The following is a 20,979-nucleotide window of genomic DNA, read 5'->3' on the forward strand; positions in this document are numbered from 1 at the left end:
TGCCATAAAGTACATGTCTCATTTAACAAAATGATTAGTTATAAATATTTTATTGCAACAGCAGGCTGTTTGGTACACCACACAGTAGTTAATGGAGACATTTTCTTGCATTGGGTCCAACCCTGCTTTTTTGTCAGTTGAAAGGCAGCAGGATTAAACCCACTTACCCAGTGCTCTCCTCAGGCAAATGGCCCCAGGCTCCTTCAGCAGAAGGCCAGATGGCTTTCTCTGGGAAAACAGAGAATAGCTGGACATGAGGAAATACTGGAGTCACTGCCTAAGCTGCTGACTGCATGGCACTGTCTATCACTGTCACTCCCCATTTGTACTGAAAATTTCTTGGTGCCAAATATTTTGGAGGCAGGTCCTCAAAAGCCATTACCTACATTTCATGTTCATTCACCATCAAGGGCAGGGCCCACCCGTATGTTACCATTTATATCTGACTTCAAGGCCAATAAACACCCCATCACATAATGTGGGTAGAGTGATAAAATTAAGATTATAATGAAGAGAGACAAAGTGACCTATTTAATGATATGGCTTCATATATCCAACAGCATATTGTGGAGAAACATCACATGAGACTTTAATTGATGTCAAGGCCAGAGGGATCCAATAGTGCAAGCAGGAACTATTCACGCTCTTCCCAGAAGGAATTTGTTGTACTGTGAAGCAGTGAAATTCAGTACCCACTTAGGCTTCTCCTTGAAGGACTTCTAAAAAGCACGTTCCATGAGAAGACAGGGTGCTGCTGTCAGGTCTGGTTTCTGCACGAGGCCGCTCTCTCACGCCTCTGAGGGCTCACCTCAGACACCTGGCAGAGATTGAAGGCAAATAACATCTGACCCCCACCAGACTGAGTGCAGTGTAGATAGCATCCTATTAAATATAATGGAGAATGAAGAGCCAACAAATCCCACCCGGGATATGCACCTTGCTTGTCACTTACGGCACTGACAAATCTATTATTCCACTGATTAATCTATTATTCCACAACGCCCTTTTCTGATGGTGGGGTTGACCCTTGCCTCGTGTCTTCACAGTGCATTGGCAGCATTTTGGAGGGCCATGGTGAGGCTCATGTGGTTTTTGAAAAAGTGTCCAGCATGTGCTTATTGCTGCACAGGGAGAGAAGCAGGGGCAGCAATGTGGATCCTGACTTTGGGTCCATTTGAGCAGGATTAGGATATTAAGACAATTTCCCTAATATCTTGCTCAATTTGTGCAAAACCCAAGAAGGAAGCTCAGATCTCGTTCCAAGCAAACTCTCATCTAAAATAGAATGAAAAATTGCATTTTACAGAAGAATTTTAATGTGAAAATTTGAATCTCATTTAATACTTCCTCTCTAATATACGGTAAACCTTGACTAAAATCCTATTTATGAGCTTCTGAGGCTGCAGTTCTTATTCCTGTTTTTGTCAGAAAAAAACAAATTAAAAGACCTTAAGGCTGTCCTCTATGCACACCCACCCACTAAATTCTTCCTGTTGCAATGCAGACTTTTTCATGAAAAGTCTTTCAACTTACTTATGGCTCTGAAAAGTGTGTATGACACAGCTTTGAGACAAACATGTTATGTGAAGAGTAATTGAATGAGAATGCTTTATTTTCATAGTAGATTTTTACTCAACTGGAAATAATAGGGTTTTGGAGTCTTTGTTTCCATGTTGGTTTCTGGACAAGTATCAGAATTTTAGGAATAACTTTTTTTTTCCAAGTATGGATCAGATTAATACAATTATGGTTTATTTTACATAAAAATATCATATCTGCCATGACTGAGCAAATATGATTGTGGTCCAAATATTGTTTAGTTCTGTTTGCAGAGCTATCCTACATTCCTACAGTTTTTATTTAAGTCTAACAGCTCACCCTTGTGCCTTTCAAAACCATAAACAAGTAACCATTCTGGACATGGGGAGAAATTCTATGCTTAAAATATAGCTTTTCCATATTACATATTTTTAAATTTCTAATATTCAGTGTTTAAGAATATTCTGGGAAATTCAGTCTACAATATCTTAATGCTGTTGTAGGATCTCCTATCTTGAGGATTAGGTCCACAGAAAGAGCTATGCTTTAGAAAAAAAGGGTCTTGCTCTTTAGGCCTTCAAAAATTGTAGGTCACGGACTGTGCTATGTGGACTCATGCACCTCTTTATTATCCACTTGAACTTGCATAGATTTATAGCCCTTTTTTTTCCAGCTCCTGGCAATGGAAGAAACATTTCTGAGAAAGATTATTTTGGTTTTGCTTAAGAATCATTCATTACTGAGTGTGTTAATGTGAGCCTACACTTCTGGAAAATTCTCTTTAGAAATACATTAATTTTCTTAGATCCACCATGAGTTAATTACTCCAGTAGCTGAGAAAATCTAGCTTTGCATTAGCTTAGGACCTTGGGAAGGATTCTGTCACCTGTCTCCAGCAGATCATGGCAACTGTGCTTAAATCCTTTCTGCTTTTTGCAGCCTGTCTATACTATTCAATAAAATGAAAACCTGTTTGGCTACTTTTTAGTTATCTGGATACAGTGGCATAATTATTGCTGAATAATGAATGAAAACAAAAGCCAGGAAATAAGCCAAGGGCTTTCTCTGCATTACAAAGCAAATTCTGGTAATTTCAATCTTCTTAGAAGTGCATTGTTGAGAAAAGCATAGTCTGCAGCTTGTGAAAATTCTATGTAAGTATGGAAAAGTGCTTTACAAATGTTATGGATTAGGTTAAATTATGGATCTCATGTGTACAACTGTGGGACAATTTTTTCTGGATACCCAAAAGTGGTCTTCTTGCCACCTGCAGAGTGGAAACCTCCATCACTCCTCTCTGATGGGCCAGAGTGGATCTACCTGAATGGTGCTCAGGCCTGGAGTATCAAGACTTTTGTAATAGAATTGGATGGAGACATCCTGGTCATCCATTCCCTGATCCTCAGAAAGGCATAACGTGTTTGGGTGGCCGATCTGAACAGCAGAAGATGGCAAAGGGGTCCAGGACACAGGTAGCTGGTGGTGTTTGCCACCTACCTGGGCAGTGGATGGGGTGCCAAGACAGAAATTCCCCTGAAGCCTCTGCAGAGTGATACTGTCTTTGCCCTCCCGGGGCTTGCAAAACGAAGGAGGAAAGCAGCTTTCAAGCAGTGGTTGGCAGGTAAGTCAAGTCCCCAAGCACCTGGAAGTGCAGACAAGTGCCCCCCCTGCAGTCCCCCTCTGCTCCTCTCAAAATGTGCTTGCTAGGATACTCTAACCTGAAAGTGGCCAATTTGTTTACACTTTTCCACTCTCCTGCTATCTCTGAAGCTCACTGTCTGATTTGGGCTGATTTTCTTCCTTCTTGAATTTCTTACCTGGCCTCTGACCCTTCCTCCTCCTTGGCTCCTTGGGCTCATCTCCTTTGCCTGATCTCCCTTTTCCACTTTTTCCCCATTCAGGTCTTCATTTCTTCTCTCTTCTCCTTCCTGAGGCTCACCCTGTTGCAGAGTCCAGGACACAGAGCAATTTTCATGGAAAAATTGGAGAAACTGGGTGAATGCTGCATCCCCTTCCCACAGTCTCTGCCCAACCCATGTCACCTCCTCAGACAGCCTTTGTGTCCTCCTGTCTTTGCTGTCCCACTTGGCCACCAGGCCAGTCTGAGCTGTGACTGTAAACCAGTTTTGAGAAGTGTGATCATGTCAGGTCGTCTAGAAACCAGAGCTATCTATTAATTCTTTAAATGGTGGCAGCACTATCTCTAGTACTTGAATCCAGACAGTTGGGAAGCTTTGAACTGCTGGCAGGGTGCTTCATCTGCAGATCTTCCCCACTCCTGCAGCTGGACCCTTGACTCCACAGCAAGCAATTTGCCAAACTAAAAACTCACTCTTTCCATTACTGCCAAAATTCCCGTGCTGGACCAACATCCCAAGCTGGGGTATAGCTGGGAGCACAGGCAGAGATCTCTATTAACCTTGCTCCCCACTACCCGTGGCCATTTGGAGAACCTCCCAGCACAATTCCAGCCCCTCAACTTGTGAACAGCAGAAGGAGAAAGGGTGTATTTAGCTGCCTGAGCACAAACAATCTGGAGGGTGAGCAAAGGAACAACACTGTCTCTTACACAGTGCCACGGTCCTCTTTTTGTAGGCTGCCCAACCTACAGCTGCCTTTCTAGGTGGGTGCCAGGTTTCCTCCTCCAGAAGAAAAGAACTTTCCCTTCTGACAGCTCTTGTCTCCTTCCCTGTCAAAGGCTCCCCAAAGCAGATGGAGTCCAATCCCAGAATACAGCTCCCTTTTCTCTTCCTCTTCCTATGCTGCTTCCTCCCCCAGGGCCAAACGGCAAGAAATTGAGCTGAAGGAGAGTAAATGTATCTCCAGAAAAGCACACATGCTGTCAGCAACCGCAGGCTGGGCAACTGCTCTGCACGGGGGAGCCTTTCCTCCCTCCACCTAAACCTTGTGCTGGGTAAGGAGATCCCTCTGACTGATGGGTCGCTCCTCTTGCTGCCTCTTGACTCTGTCCCGATGGCCTCAGAGGATCCAGTCACCAGGAACATGGCTCTTGGCCTGCTCTGAGCATTTGTTCCCATGATCTTATAGAGATAACAATTACGCTGGCAAAGCCATACCTGAAATACAGAATTCAACTGCTGAAATTCTTCAAGAGTCATTTGTTGTTCAAAGTTGCAAAGTAACAGAAGAAAGCAAGTGTTAAAGACAAAAGTCACCCATGGTGCTGTTAGTCACACTCACAGTAATGCTGTACAGTGCATTGTCCAAATGCCTGGAGTGCATATTTCCAGAAGGGGCAGGTCTGAATTAATTAGCAGACACTTTTTTTCCTCTCAGATTATTTCCTTAAATCAATTTACTGTATTTATGCAAACAAGACCCCATTTATGTATATTCCCTAAATAAAACAATGAGGATTCAATGCTTTGAGGGGACCATCCTATATTTAATCCACTACTGTTTCCTCACTGCAAGCTAAGTGTCTTCTGATGTCTGCTGGGAGCTCACTATCACTCAAAGAATCTCAGAATGGGTCAGACTGGAAGGGACCACAGTGGGTCATCTAGTCCAACCTCCCTGCTCAAGCAGGGCCATCCTAGAGCACATGGCACAGGATTGCATCCAGATGATTCTTGAATAACTCTAGTGAGGGAGACTCCACGACCTCTCTGGGTAATCTATTCCAGTGTGCAGTCACTCCTTAATGTGTATATAGTTCCTAATAAAATCAAATATGATTATAGAGAAGCAAAATATTTTCTGGGCTTTTGCAGTCATCCAAGGAAAGTGCTTTTGTCTATTTTCCCCTCCCTTTCTTCAGAGCAGGGAGACATGGTGTTTGCTGCAAGTGCTCCATGTACCGTTAGTCATTCAGCAGAATGAGACATAATAGCTTCAAATTTTCACAGAGCTGCTGTCATCAATAATTTATTGTGTAAACAAGCTCCTTGAGCAGTAGTAATTAACAAGATCCTGAGATGGTAAGTGATGGTGCTTCATTACCAGTACCCATACTGCTGATGGCATCAACCAGGGATCAATCCAGAATCATGCTGTTGTACTATTAACACTGTACAAACAGCCTAAAGCCAAGGTCTAAATGCTGAGCCAGACATTGGGTAGATCCTATAGGAGAGGCAGCTGGATGAGAGCAGCAAATGGATTGGTCACAGCAGATACTTTTGTATTAAGCACAGGAAACCTTTGGGAAGAGAGCTGAGGAAAGCAGGAGATAAGAGGAGCAATACTGGAAGAGATGCAAGTCTGCTCAGCTCTTCACCTTCCAGAGGCAGAATTTGTCCCAGCAGAATTGTACAGGCACCTCCAAGTGACTGCAAAACCCAGCCCTGTTAGCTCCAGCTAGTGCTCCTATTAGGGGGATCTCTATCTGACTTCCCCAGAAGCTTGTCCTTTTTGTCCCTACCACTGCATGGGAGGGGAGAGGAAATGGGTGAACCCCAAGTTCGTGTTTCCCAGAGCACGAAGAGGGAGAGAAATCTACCCTGCAGTGGGAGATCTCAGGCAGACTTGACTTTAACTATATTTTAACCTCATGCTACAGCCATCCCAGTCTTGGCTCCTTCTCTTGCTGATGTCCTCAGGTAGAGTTGCTGACTGCCTTCCTTAACTCTCTTTCTGGCACACCCTGACTGTGTCAAAACCAAATGTTGACAAGGCAGGGTCTCTACACCAGCAGCAGAAATGCATATTTATGCAACCATCATAATAAGACCATGCAATATTTAGCATTTTTATAAAGAATTTTGCCTCCTGAGCAGCAGACATAAATTAAAATTCTAATTCTGCCCTTGAATACCAATATCTGCTGCTAGTCTTTCACTCTCTCGCCCCATCCTGCTTTCTTGAAAGTGAATAAATAATTGACTGATGAAAGAGATGGCTTATTTTTATTCAGAGTGATCGGGCTTGTGGAAATCTGTTATTCACACCATGCGCACTCAGGTCCTGCACACCACTTCAGCATTGTTATCTCCCAAGAAGCAGTTCATGTCACTGTTTCCTCTCAGAAACCCAGCCTGACTCAGAAGATGCAGCAGACAACATTCATGGATAGGAATTTCTTCCAGTTAATAGTTTATCCTATGCCTGTCTAGCTGTATCTGCTGCCAGAGGTTTCACATCCCATTAGCTTTTCTTCAGACAAGAAGAATGCTCCAGCATCCCAGCTTCTCTTTCTTAGTGTTACCTCCTACCCATCCACACATTCTTGTATTTTCTCCTCCATCATTTGGAGGCTAAGCTCAGTTAGGAAAAACAGAGTTCTACCTCAGCTCTACACTTGGTGGGTTCATCCTTGGCTTGTGGCCTGGCTGACACATGTCAGTGTTTGGGAATGGCTTGCCTGAGCAACAAACATCAGCCTGGAAAGCTCATGCTATGAAAATGAGAGATTTAATTTCTCTGCCAGATCAGAAATGCTCATTGCAGAGCCAATAGCTAGGACTATTTGAAGTTTGAATTGCATAGCCACTTGGATATGTTTTTGGTTTATACTCTACCTTCCACAGACAGCCATGTAATTCAGCATGCCAAACCCATGTTTTTTTCCCACATTACTAGGTGATTAGCTCTCCCAAACTGCCAGTGACAGTTCTGTGTCTGGCTGTCTGGCTCCTCTTTGCCAAATTCTATTCACAGAAGAGACATTTAGAGGTTGAGGGATGCACACTTCAGCACTCATCACTCTTTTGCTTTCCAGAAGCTCTTTGCAGGCTTGAAGTGATGTTGAGCCCTTGTACTCTCTGATGCACTTACAATGAGAGACTATTTACAAGAGCATGTAGTGACAGGACAAGGGGTAGGGGTTTCAAAGTGAAAGGGCAGGTTTGGATTAGATATTAGAAAGGAATTTTTTACTGTGAGAGTAGTGAAGCACAGAAACAGGTTTCCCAGAGAAGCTGTGGATTCCCCATCCCTGGAAGTGTTCCTGGCCATGTTGGATGGAGCTCTGAGTACTTGATATATACCTATTACATACACCTCAGCTGTAAACTCCCATGGTGTAGCTCATCACTTCCTGCGTTTGTGGAGTCACTTGTTCAGTGGGAAGCTGCTTCAGAATCAGGACTCCCACCTGTCACAGCAGCTACTATCAACAGGAACATATTAGTACTGAAAGCAACAGAATGATGCCCTGGTTTGTGCTTTCCAATATGTACTCTAGCTGCACCTATGAAAAACATAGGTGAAAACTAAATTAAGGGAAGAAGAGAACTGTGGTATAAAAGACAATCCTGAAAAACTCATTTTCAGTGACAACAATGCTCATGCTGTGAGATTGCAGAAAAGAATCAGTTTTACCAGAAGAAGAGTTGATGATTTCCAAAACGTTAGTAATCAAACACACAGTGTAACTGAGAACAATATGCATGTAGCTCAGATCCCTATAATCAGAAAACAGCTTGTTTCTTCGAGGCTCCAGCATGCAGAAAAAAAAATCTGAATATTACTGATACACACTTGAGCACAGATTACAACTGGCAGAACACTAACAATCCCTGCCTCCCGTAAATCATGCCTGTGAGCATCCTTACAAAATTGTTCAATGGAGCTGTGGTCCATATGGTAGGTGGTGTTCCAGGTCATATGTGAGGCCATTTTGTAGCACGGCTCATCAGCACAGCTGAGCTTGAATCGGTGAGGGAGTGCCTGGTTTATGCATTACAGGGATTTTTTCATTATCTTTTGCAGCCACAGAGTGAGAATTATTTCTCCTAACACACCAGCAGTGGGGGAGGAGGCGGAGGGAGGCTCTATGTGACTGCCACATTGAGTTGTTAGCATGAAATGCATGCATAAAGCTACAAGCAGGACAGAAATTCTTCAGTCCTAAGCTCTTTTCACATAGGCTGGAATTTGTGTCGTGTCCATGCAGAAGCCAGTTAGCAGAGACAGCTGTATCCACAACTGGGTGGTGTCAGATGTTTTATTTTGTCTTCAGCAGTCTTTATTGCTCCACTGCCTTAGGTCCTACAAGGAGTTAACAAAATAAAAACAAGGCCAGACAGTAGGGGCTATGTAGGAAAGAATAAAGCTGGTCCAATATTAAACTTCTTAGTGTTATGAAGCACAAATAGCTAAAAAGCACAAAACCCCAGAAGCATCTGCTATGAACTGTATTTGTGTGTTGCTGCAATGCTTCAGCAGAAGCAATGGCATGGCAGGGTGAGGAGAGTGCTCCCCATCAAGACCAATTTTGTATCCTCACAGATCTGGGATTTTGAGGAACAGAACAGGCTACTTTCAAAGTCTCTTCTACACACTTCCCTTCAGTCCCTGTGCATCACTCTTCATTTCACAGCTATTTGGTGTGATGTGATCGTATGTAGTGTAATGTTTCCATCTGAATAATTTACAACCTAAAAGCACTTAAGAAGGGTATGACAACATTTACAGAGATACAGATGCAAAGATGGTTTTCACTTGGACATTGTAAAGTATTTTTTGTTGAAGCTTATTGCCACAGGAAGGTATATCTTCCAATGTAAATCAATTTAATGAAATATGAAGTGTATTTTTATACGTTATTTGGATCTCCAAATTTGAGTTGCTATTTGCTTAAATCTTAAGAACACGGGAAAAATAGGTGGCAAAACATGTGTAAATAACTTCAGGTCAAGCAGTCAGCATTCACAACAGCTACCGGAAAATGGTGGTAGCATTAGAGGGAGATACATTACTGCAGCCAAAATGATCAGCAAACACAGTTTTACTGGGACAGGTAGCACCAGGTGAACTCTTTATTTTTGATTGAAACAGTTTTAAATGAAAGGAGAAAAAAGGTAGAGTAGAAAGTACATACTGTTTTAGGATACTTTTTTTTTTTATTTAGACATTTGTAAAGAGTACTAATGGTTTATTTAAGATGATTTTGTCTGTAGACTTCATACTCACCATGGATGGTGAGCATTAGAGCTCAGTAAAGCAAAACATCATTAGTACTGCTATCAGCTATCACTTTGGAATATAACAATTTTTTTCTTTCTTGACTACTTTGCTTTGAGACTGGGGCTTTCAGGAATTAAAGTATCAATTTAAGCTGTTGCCCTTGTATGTGTAGATAATGGGTTGCGTGTTTAGGTTTGTTCAAGGGATGCTCTCAGCTTCGGGATCCAGAAGTGCCTTTCTGGCCCAGATGCCCACCGCAGTCCCATCCCGGCTCCATGCTGGAGCAAGTACTGCTGCCAGACAACAAATCCTGGTGAAAGGCACAACAGTACCTCACCTGACTTTGGTGATGGGAGACTCAGACCTCAGAGCACTCTTCCTCCCCGCCATGTAACCTCAGGAAATGAAATCCATTAAAAAATTACTCACAACTTGTTGTAGGTTACAATGACCAGCCTGACATAACTGTATAACTGCTGTACTAGTAATGGCAGATTTAAAATGCAGCCTGCCAGCTTCCCTCCTTTACCACTGCTATCAGGAGCAATTTTTTAGAACATGAGTGTGCCACTGTAGAGCATGGGACAGAGAAGAGGAAACTGGGATGGATGGTGAAGCACAAATTGCGCACACATTTGCATGTGTAGAAAATCTCTCTGACCACGCTATTTCTATTCAACTGCCAATGACAGGATCCATCCCAGGGAAAGCAAGGAATTATTTTTCCCTTCGAGACTTTATGATCTCATTTCTTTCAAGGAACTGCTGCTGTGTTCATACCTCGCAAGACATAGACATATTTCTTTTTGTCTAAACTTGTACACCACAGTCACATCTATGAAAAAATCAGTCTCTGAAGAGCAAGGTAAATAGCAATTATAGATTTAATATAAAAGTGTTTAAATATTTCATAAAAGATTGAGGAAAACAAATCAACTTACCCTGCTACAAACAACTCTGTCTCTCTAGCCAGGATCCTAATGCCAAGCATGAGTGATGAAGTACACATTTAGGGGCCGGATTTTCAGAAGTGCTAAGAAGCCACAAATTCCATTAAGTCAGAGGTATGTAACAGCTTTGAAGATTAAGCTACTTGTATTTAAGTGCCTTAATGGAGATTTAGCAACTTAACTTCATGACACCAACGCTGAAGGTTTCATTTACATAGCAAGGGCAAACTATCCCAGTTTTGGGAAGAGACAAGCCTGGGCAGCAAAATGTTAAAGGTATTGCTCTACCTCTGACCTGAGCAGATGGGATGGCCTGTGCAGGGCCCTCATCTGGTTCTAGGCATAGGGCTGTCTGTATCCTGCATGCAAATGTGTGGCTGTGGGACACAAGTGATCAATCTGGGCAGTCACCTGGAGAAGAGCCAGGAGAACAGCTCATCATCAAAGAAAAGGGACACTCTAGATGCCAGAGACAGCCCTGAGCCAGCATCTCTGAGCAGGTTGCAGCCGAGGTGCTTTGTTTCCCTCTACTGGTAAAATTTCAAGTGATCTTTTAAAAATGATTTCTGCAGGAGGTTTTCTGCTGGAGGTGTTCTAGGGCCACCATGCACTGCTTAGTTTACGAGCCCTACTCAAACTTCTGCCGCTTTTCCTAAATCTCCCCCTTGGCTGAGTCCTTTGCTGAATTCTGTCTAACAACCATGTCTGTTCAATGCTGTTGACTTCATCAGGGTTGGGCAGGAGTTTAAATTATTAAGAAATATTTCAAGGTGATTTATGGATATTGGGAAAGGCTTCATTGATTTCTCAGCATGAAAGCCATACTACAACACTGAAACTATTCTAGGCAACTTAACAAGTCTTTTCATGAATTGCTGCTCTTTGCTTGTGTTCAGAAGCCAGAACAGAGGTTCTGTTGTTTGAAAGTCTCAAGATTATGAGGTGGTAAGAAGATACGGTAATTGTACACATTGCACTAAGTGCATTATCCAGGTATTTTAATTGCTCAGCTAGACCACATGGCCCGCAGCTGGCTCCAGTAAGACTTCATGCATGATCCTCTATTTGCAGCTGCCAGAGAAAACATTCAGTGTTCACATCCATTAGTGGCCTCTGGAAGTGTGCAAAACTAATTTGAGAAGGTGCTTTATGAGCTTTCACAGAAAGCACCTTAAAGATACATGGGTTTCCCACCTTACGAACTTCAGCCACCTTGAAGACTTTCAGGTTTTTTTCTTCCCTTCCACACGATCTCCCTGGTACCAGAGGTTTCCCATGAGCTATCCAAGCAAGGGCAATTTTGATCCATGGTAGCAGTAGCAGGGGTGATGTTTCAAACTGAGAATACCCTTCAGTATTTCCATACGAAATATGAACAAATGGAGAATCTTAACTCCAGAAAAACTAACTTATGGCAATACTTACTCAGATACAGGGCTCTTCTTGAAACATCCAGCCACTTATGCTTGTACTTCAGTTCAATATGACTGATAGATTGATTGAGCTATTGGACATGTCTTGGCACTAAGGATGTTGCAGACAACTTCAGAGGAGCCTTCAGCAAACTGGCAGGTGCCTTGAGTAAAACTGTAGCTCGTGTCATACCACCTGGTGGGTCTTCTAGAGAGTAGGAATTTAATTTGCAGTTAAAGAAGAGAAAATTGAGTGCTCTGGGGCAAAATCTGTCAGTGTTGATCTGTTCAGTCATGGCCTATATTTACCATCTTTAAACCAAATACTTATGCACTGCTGAAGTTAGATGCAAATTAATTTTGTCTGCTTGCATTGCCCTCAACACCCCACTTTCTGAACACACATGTACGCTGTCAATGTAGCCAAGAAAATATGTGCTTCACTGAAGCACTAAATCCAAGCTGTGTTGGAAAATTGTTAATCCTCTGTGTTAGCCTGCAACTTCAGTAAATGTTGGAGGAGGAACTTGGTGGAAAATAACTGCTTAAATCAGCCTAATCTCTACTGCTGAAGATAATGGGATTTCAGTGACATTACTCTGAGATTAGCTGGAAGATCATGACTGCCTGCAACAACTGTGGGCATAATTTAGCTTTCTTCTGCACTGTTGTTAATGTGCAAGAAAGCATGAGCTCAGATGGATGAGCTGATCTCTGTTTGATTTGCAGGATAAGCCATTAGAAGAAAAAAACAATCATTTCATAGTAAACTGAGCACAATTAACAGGCATTTGGGGACAATAGATATTTTTCCAGAGACACTTCAGAAAGCAGAAAGGGACGTGATGACAAAATCACATGATTTAGAAATTCTCTAGGGAGCACAGTGTGAGAAAGAATGGGTCTTTTTGTTAACCCTCGGTAAATGACGAGAAAATGGGCAATTTCAGATCTCATTGCAATTTGGAAATGAGAAAGCTGAGTGATGCTGGATCATACATCTCATTACTCACAATTTTTCAGTATTCAGTAATATATTTTGCTTGGCTGGAAGCCTCCATTTTTGTACTTTTCCCCAACTGTGATCTTAATGAACACAAATGCTTTAATCGTGTCAGAAGGACCTGTTCTCTTCTTGCCTGATTCTGCTCCTTTTGGGGGTCAAACATTCTCACAGTGTGATCAAACCTTATGTAGTGAGAGGAAAAGGAGACACCAGGTCTTTTCTGTTTAACATGATGTGATCCCAAACATACCCGAGTGAAGTATCCAGATCTAGAATCCCTGATGACAAGTGCAAGACAGAAATGATACTTTGAATACATATGCAGTAAGTTAAAACTTCTTTTTCTCCATCCTTTTTTCTTTATTGCTGCTGTCTTTTGATGCATGGAAACTTAATGCAGAATACTATTAGAGCAGGAAAAATACAATTTGCAGTTAAAATTTGTCACAGGTCAGTAAGACTTGGTGGGTGGATATGCTAAGAATCATGTGGTCTTGTTCTCAGTTTGGCACTGATTTTCCATGTATTTTGGAGCAAGTCTGTTGTCTCTATTTCTGTGTCTGGAGAAAGGCAGCATTACCTAATCCTGTCTGTAAAGTGTTTGGTGATAGTGGGGAGAAAACAGGTAATAGGAGCTAATGTTCTCCATCTTTCAGAAAGAGTAGAACTATAAAATGAACCTAATGAAGGAATTTTGTGCCCAAGACTTGAAGGCCTCTTCAATCTATGAAGAGTAGGGCAAAACCTTTATTCTCTTTAATGGTTTGCTATTGGACCTATACTACTGAATGTCCAACAAAACTTCTATAAAAAGTGGCTGAAGTTGACTCGACTGTTGACTAAGAAAAAATGTGGAGGTCTATATGTGAAACAAGAATCTCAGCTCTTATTACAGTCAATGGAGATTACTTGGTACCATCAGCATAGTCTAGACAGTAATTCAAATGGCCAAATGGAGGTGCCTGCTAGGCTCCACTGGATGTTGCCTCAGTATAGGCACCCAGTGCTGCTTGAGATGCCCTGGACATCCCAGTTAGGGTCTAGCTGCTCATACAGAAGGATTTGAGTGCTCTGTAACCTGTGCTAACCCCACAAATCTCACATCCCCCAAGAATCCCCTGTTTAGACCAATGAACTGAGCCCAGGATTCTCACTAGCAGTGGTTAGAAGAGCAGTGCAGCACCACTCCCCCTGAAGTCAGTGACCACTGTAGTGCTGACCAATGCTCAATTCTTACCACCACTGCTAAAAGCAAAGAAGAACTTACACAATCAGCACTCGCTGCTGAGAACAGAAGCACTGTGAAAGAACCCTTAAAAAAGCGTTACCAAGAGCAGGTTGAGCTCATCCCCCCACCGCAGGGATTACAGGATCAGCTGTACCAGTGCCGCACTGGATTGGTGCCAAACAACTGCAACCTGCCTTTTGTACCAGGCAGGTTTGTTGGGTGAGTTCTTGATGCCTCTGTCGAGTTACTAATGAAAACACACAAAAAACTTCATTTCAGGACAGACAGCAGATGTCCTACAGTCAATATATCCACTCATTTGATGAGTTAATCTTTGTTCATTTCAGTCTGATACATGATCTAATTATTTTTGCACCTTTTAGTCACAATTTCATTTAGTCCATGTTTCCCTGTTCTGCCAATGAAAGCTTCACACAAGACAGCAGAAATCTTGCTGAATTGTAGAGGCATAACTTCTGTTTTTTCTCTTTTACTCACGAGACCTATCACCCAGAAGAGATGTGGATTAATTTGACAGATCGTCCTTGACAAATGCATTTTATCTGTTACTCATTTTCATGCTTACAAATTGTTAATTTGTGCTAGAATTTTTTTTTTTTTCAGAATTCAAAGTTTAAAAAAACCTATCCTATTGTGCCAACTTTGGCTGGGGTTAGAGTTAATTTTCTTCACGGTAGCTGGTGTGGGACTGAGTTTTGGCTTTGTGCTGGAAACAGATTTGATAACACAGGGATATTTTAGTTACTGCTGAGAGGGACTTATGCAGTGTCCAGGTCTTTTCTGCTCCTTACCCCAGCCTGCCAGTGAGTGGGCTGGGGGTGCACAAGGAGTTGGGAGGGGACAAAACTGGGAGAGTTGATTCCAACTGACCCAAGGGATATCCCATACCATATGGTGTCATGCTCAGCATATAAAGCTGGGGAAGAATAAGGGAGAGGGGGATGTTGGAGTGACAGCGTTTGTCCTCCTAAGTTACTGTGATGGAGCCTGGCTTTCCTGGGGATGACTGTACCTGCCTGACCATGGAAAGCAGTGAATTAACTCCTTTTTTTGCCTTCCTTGAATGCACAATTTTTCTTAACCTGATAAACTGTCTTTATCTCAACCCATAAATTTTTATCACTTTTACCCTTCCAATTCCCTCCCTCCACCCCACTGGGGGTACTGAGTGAGAGGCTGCTAGGGCTCAGTTGCTGGCTGTGGTTAAACCCCGACGCTTAAAATTCACTGGTCTGTCTATTTTGCCTTTCTTTTTTTTTCAGTAACAAACCTGTATAAATCAGGAGCTACTCTACTGAATAAATACAAATATTCTGCTATAAAACCTGTATAGGGTTAGGGGAAGCCAAGGCCATTTTCTTAGAGAACTTGTTGTGCCAGTACCCTATCATAATTACAGAAACTGAAAAAAACTCGACATGAAAAGCAATTTACTGAGAAAAGTGTGATCTGGAATATCTTACAAGAAGCCTTAACACAAATGAACTTGTTATTTAATGTGTTGGGAACAATGGGAAAATGTATAAACTCAGCTGGTTGCTGTCCTACACGGGATTGAAAAGTCCTGTATTGTTTTTAACAGGATTAATGTGAATACAGAGTACTGAAAGAGCAAAACATAATTGGACTTTCTTTGCCAGTCATTTTACACCATATAATCTTCCAGTTAAAACCCAAATAGTTTTATTCACACAGATTGTACAATGTACCAATAACAAAACAACCGCTAGAACTACTTTGCTTATATAATGTGAGTGGAGTCTGTGCTAAAATCACAGTTGAATCCCATGGTATTTTTTAGACCAACCCATTCCAAGCTGGTGTGAAGTACAAGAGGCTGGGGTTTTTTCCCCTTACTTCGACGGATATTCTGTATTTTACAATTTCCAGTGATTTGGGAAAAACAGCTCAAATTCTGTAACTAGGAGCGCGAGACCCTTGGGACAAATGTTGCATTTCCTCTGGTGGCTTGTACATGCCTTTGCACAGTGGGTTATCTGTGCTAGAGGGACCTCTGAGTGTTGCTGTCATCACAGCAGGGGGCAAAGCCCAGGCCCCCTTCAAGGGGATTCCCATTACACCACTTATTTAGAGCAGCCTCACAGGCGTCACTCACTAGGGTGTACAAACACATAATGCTACAATATCCATCTTGGTAGGATCTGTGAGAGATATGTTTCTGTGTTAATTTTTCGTCAGGGAAGGCTAAGGAAATAGCATTTTCCAGCTCTGGCAACTCTTGTGTGGGTGAGACTGCAGCAGTTTGTGTTAATGTGTCCCTCCTGCAGAGTTCTCACTACATAGGAGCATATTGATAGCTTTTTGCAGGTGTACATTAGAGAGGACAGATGCTTTGAATATTCAGGAAGATTTTGTTTATACTGAATATGACAACCATGCTCTCATGCATTTATCATTGTAAACTCATCTTGGGTGGAAAAAATCACAAAGTAAAAATATTAGGATATAGACAAAATATTGTCATATTTTTTTTAGACCAAAGGAGTTTGTTACCATGGAGATCCTCCTGTTTTCTTCAAGAATGGTTCAAATCTTACAGATGGGAGCATATGTGATAGATATAAAACAATACCACCAAGAATTCACGTTAAACATTTCCGAAGAGGTTTTTGAGCACCAGTCAACATCCACACACTGTTCATGCAGAAGAAAATGTGCTTCCACTTTTTTCTTTCTAATTTTAAATAACTGAAGGTTTAATTTCTAAACCTAGCTGGATTTTAAGGAACTTGTGATACATAAGCTGAAGGCTGGAGTACTTCACTACTATATTGTGGTTTTATACAATGAACTACTCTTTCTAAGAGCTAAAGTACCTTAAGGACATAATGAAGTAAAACCCCTTGAAAAGCTTGGGTTTAGTATTACTTATGCAAGTACAGCTTTTAACTGAAGACAACCAAATCGTGCATGAGAAGGAGTCAAGAGCGGGACAAGGTGGTTTATCAGCAAGCCCCTGGCTGCCCCTGCAGCAGCTGGAGGCATCAAGCACAGGGAAGCTGGAGTGTGCTCAGCTCCTAAGTGCTGGCACCTCTGGGGTTGTGTCGTGACAGCCAACAGCAAAACTGCAGCTTCAGGAGCACCTCTGGGAAAGAAGAAAACCTGGGTATGCTGCTATTGTCCTGCCTCCTACAGCATATCAGACTGCACTGCTCTACTTTAGTCACTGCTCAGCCTGCAGAAATGTATTTTTAAATGAGTGTGGAAGATATTGCAATGACAACCAAGGACAAACCAAATTAGTCTGAAAACACATGACAGACTTTTTCCCAAGCCTGCCTTTCTGCTGTGCAGCCTACATGGCTTTCTGGTCTGTGGCTGAGGCAGAGCTGAGCCCTCCCCTTCATTACTGCCTCCACCAGTATTGCTGTGATGCCAGCCCCGGGCTCTGCTCTGGTATTGCCATAAGTGCCATGGGGCAATGAGGGGAGCACAGGGAAAGTACTGCACAATTTAGGGCAGAAAAGAGCCCACTGTTCCTCCTGGGTCAGAACAACTGGTTTTTAATCAGATCCCTGAGAGGGAGAAACATCCTTCCTTTCAAACATAATTTTGTGTTGGTGGAGAGGGAGAAAAAATGCAGCCCCACACATAATTAGTTAGAGCAGTGGTGCAGGTCTAAGAGACATAAATCCGGGTTTAGATGACCCAGTCATTAATCAAAACTCCTGCAGCCATGTAACTCAAGGTATACAGGCAGTGTTCATCCATGCTTGTGAAAGCACACACTTCACACCTGATGGGGTTTGCTGTCAGCTGTTGTAATTGCACACCAGAAAAGGCATTGCTTGTCCTTCCGCAACACATCAGAAGACTGGATGAAGAACAGAGTTGGAATAAATATCCTGATTCGCTTAGGCTAATCTAATAGAAGGGAAATTTGGTATTTACTCTTATTCAGGATCATATTTATCCTACTAAACCATGTGGCATTATCAGTGTGGAGCTGCAAGGATAACAGCGAGATCTACTGTTCCAGGTCCAGGAGAAACCTGGGCAAGTCCATGGCCCATGGAGCTCGGCAGTCCCACAGAGAACAGAAATCACAGGGCACCATTCAAGTGGGACAGGTTTTTCTGTGATGACTTTACCCTAGGAATATCCAGAACACAGCCTAGATGCTGAGATAGGGCTCTGCTTGTGTTTTTTCCCCTCTTCTTTCTTGGTTATTCTGATAATAATGCAAAGGAGAGGTCCAAGGTATTTCCATTACGAGTGAACAAAATAACTGTTTGGAGAAATGGAACGACTTTAAATTCACAGTGTTGCAAATAATCTATGGAGGACAAAGCAGGAAACTTGAACTGAAAACTTAACAACATTTGTACTTAGCGTACATGGATCTTAGAAGAATATGAGCTAAACAATCACTGCAGTTAAGAGATTTGCTACGAAATTCGTCAAACCAAAGCAATGCTTTCTGTAAATTCAAGAAGTCATCTTCATGGTAGTAATCGGGTTGTACTGGAAATGGTGAGTGATATCACTTTACATCTCTTCCATGAGTCCAAGATTTTCTTGTATGCTACTTCCTGGGTTGTAAAATGCTTGATGAAAAAAAATCAACATGACAGTCCTATTTGACATGTAGTGAAAATATGTAAGAGAGAAAATAATGTTTCTTTTATTGGAGATGAACCCCCCTACAATCTGTTTGTATAAGTTTATTTGTGTTGATGACAACACTTTGTCTGTTGCAGCCAGTGCTCTGCCCTTGCAGGCACCAGAAATATGCTGCCTACAGCAATGTCACCTTCAGGAGTACTTAGAAAAGATTTGCATAAGCTAGGCTCAAAATGACTTGACCTACTTGCTCTTACTACCTTTTCTGAAAAGTTATTACGGAATTCTTCTTCTCTGTGAGCTGAAAGCTGCCCTCTGATATCCAGCCAGGACCCATCTGCAACCAGTTTTCCATGTAGAAGAGCTCTTCCCTTTCTTTATATTCACGCTCTGTACTTGTTTCAATTTAGATATTCCCTGAAGTTGATCTATGGGAACTGTACACAGTATTTCAGACAATTTCTCAGCAAAGGTCTATAAATGGGTGTTAGTTTGGGGAGCTATACATTGGTAGTCTCTAATCTTTACACTGTACTGACTGCAAGCAGCTTCCTTTGCTCTAAGAGACTTTTGCCATATTTTTCTTGTTTTGTTGTTCATTTTCCAACTCAGTTTGATATTTGGCAATGCTTACTTCTTCCCAGTATTTCTTAATCAAGAAGAAACAGCATGCTTTGTTGTTCATGTCTTCGTTTCACTCTCAGTAAGCTCTTTCCTTACTCCCAATATTTTTTTTTAAATTATAATTTTTCATCCAATTGATCATGGAGATCTTCCTTTTGGTTAGAACTCAAACTCATCAGAGTTAACGTACATAGTACTTATATCTTTGGAGTAGAGATACTCTCAGCCTTTTCTGCAGTCAAGCCCTTTAAGAGTTAAAAGCATTAACTACCTCTCCTCATTTTATCAAAATCTATCCTTTTGGAATTAGTGAAACTGTTATTCCATAAACCTACTTGTGTTCATATATCCCAAAGATTCAGATGAATCAGTTCAAAGTTATTTTCTCTGCCCAGAAATCCTGAAAGATCCCTCCTACTTTCAAAATCTCTGTGTGGTAGAAAAAAATATATTGACTAGCACATCTTGAAAAACACACACCTGAGCATTGTTACCATTTTCACTCCAGATTGTCACTTTAAAGTAAGAGTTGTAGGAGACAACGATTTCAGCTGTCCTGCTGTGGCTTGGAGTAGAGCAACAGTGCTTTGTAGCATCAAAAATTAATAAGCTATAATATCCTATTCCCATTGAGACTTTGGTGCTATTGCCTATGTGAATATTTAAGTTCTTTCTCAGAAACCTTTAGCAGTTTGGGCTCTATCACTTTGCTTAGTGTCTTGCAGAGGGTGCTGGGATTTCAGAGGGATACGTACATGAAAGGCTTTGTTGCCATGCTGCCTCTTTTCCAGTTGAGAGTGAAGGCATTGCAATGACATCTTGTAGGAATAGGTACCCTTTTCTGGAAGAATTTGTAATGGGGAAATTAGGGCCAGAACTCGTTTTCACTCAGGAAGCAAAATGCAAAAATGCCTGCAAAATGCATCTCTCAAGTGGGTTAGATATTTTTTTTATTTTCCTTTCCCTTCTGAATTTCAGAGAAAGTTGCAGAGAGGGCTGTGAGTGAGCTCCTGCTCTCTCTCTGGTATGCAGGAGAGAAAACAGGGCCTCCTCAGCCCAGAGAGGGCAGAGGAGGACAGAGAGAAGACAAAAAGCCCCCAGGAGGGCGGGGACTTGCCTTTCCCCTGAGGCTCAGTGCTGTCTTGCAGCGCTGCTACTTTTTCTTTGTCAGTTTTTAGTGCCCTTGTCTCCAAAATAAACCTTTTCGAATTCTTTCCACTACCTTGGCATTTTTTGGAGAATACCTGCATATATCTTACTTTACACATCTACTGACTTGTTTGCATGGATACCTGTCTCAAGTGAGCCAGAAATGACCCTACAAAGTAAGGGTCTGTTCTGAAGCTGTGTTGTGCCCTCTCCACAGACTTCAGACACATAGGCTTTGCCAGGTCTCTGCAGCCTGTAGCCCAGGGTTGTCTACACGTGTTTCCTGGGCTGCCAGCAATCCCACACCACAGCTGTCACTGCTGTTGTGCCTACCTGGCCAAGGCAGTCCCCCAGCTCCCTGCACACTTTCTGCAGAGATGAGTTTGGTACTTTTGTTTCAATAACAGCAAGCTTTCTTCACCTCTAAACTTTCTAAGTAACTATAACTGTCCTTTGGCTAATCCATGCTGGCATTCCTGGCCTTTCTCGGTAAACCATACTTCCTTCTTGGAAACATCCTAATGAGAGTTATTTCTAATTGACTTTAATAAGAGGAGTGTTTCACCTGCTGGCTTTTCCCTACCCTGCCTTCCTGCT

This window comes from Manacus candei, unplaced genomic scaffold (genome assembly GCF_025592945.1).
Source record: "Manacus candei isolate 608988 ecotype Guabito, Panama unplaced genomic scaffold, ASM2559294v1 h1tg000014l, whole genome shotgun sequence".
NCBI classification, from domain to species: domain Eukaryota; kingdom Metazoa; phylum Chordata; class Aves; order Passeriformes; family Pipridae; genus Manacus; species Manacus candei.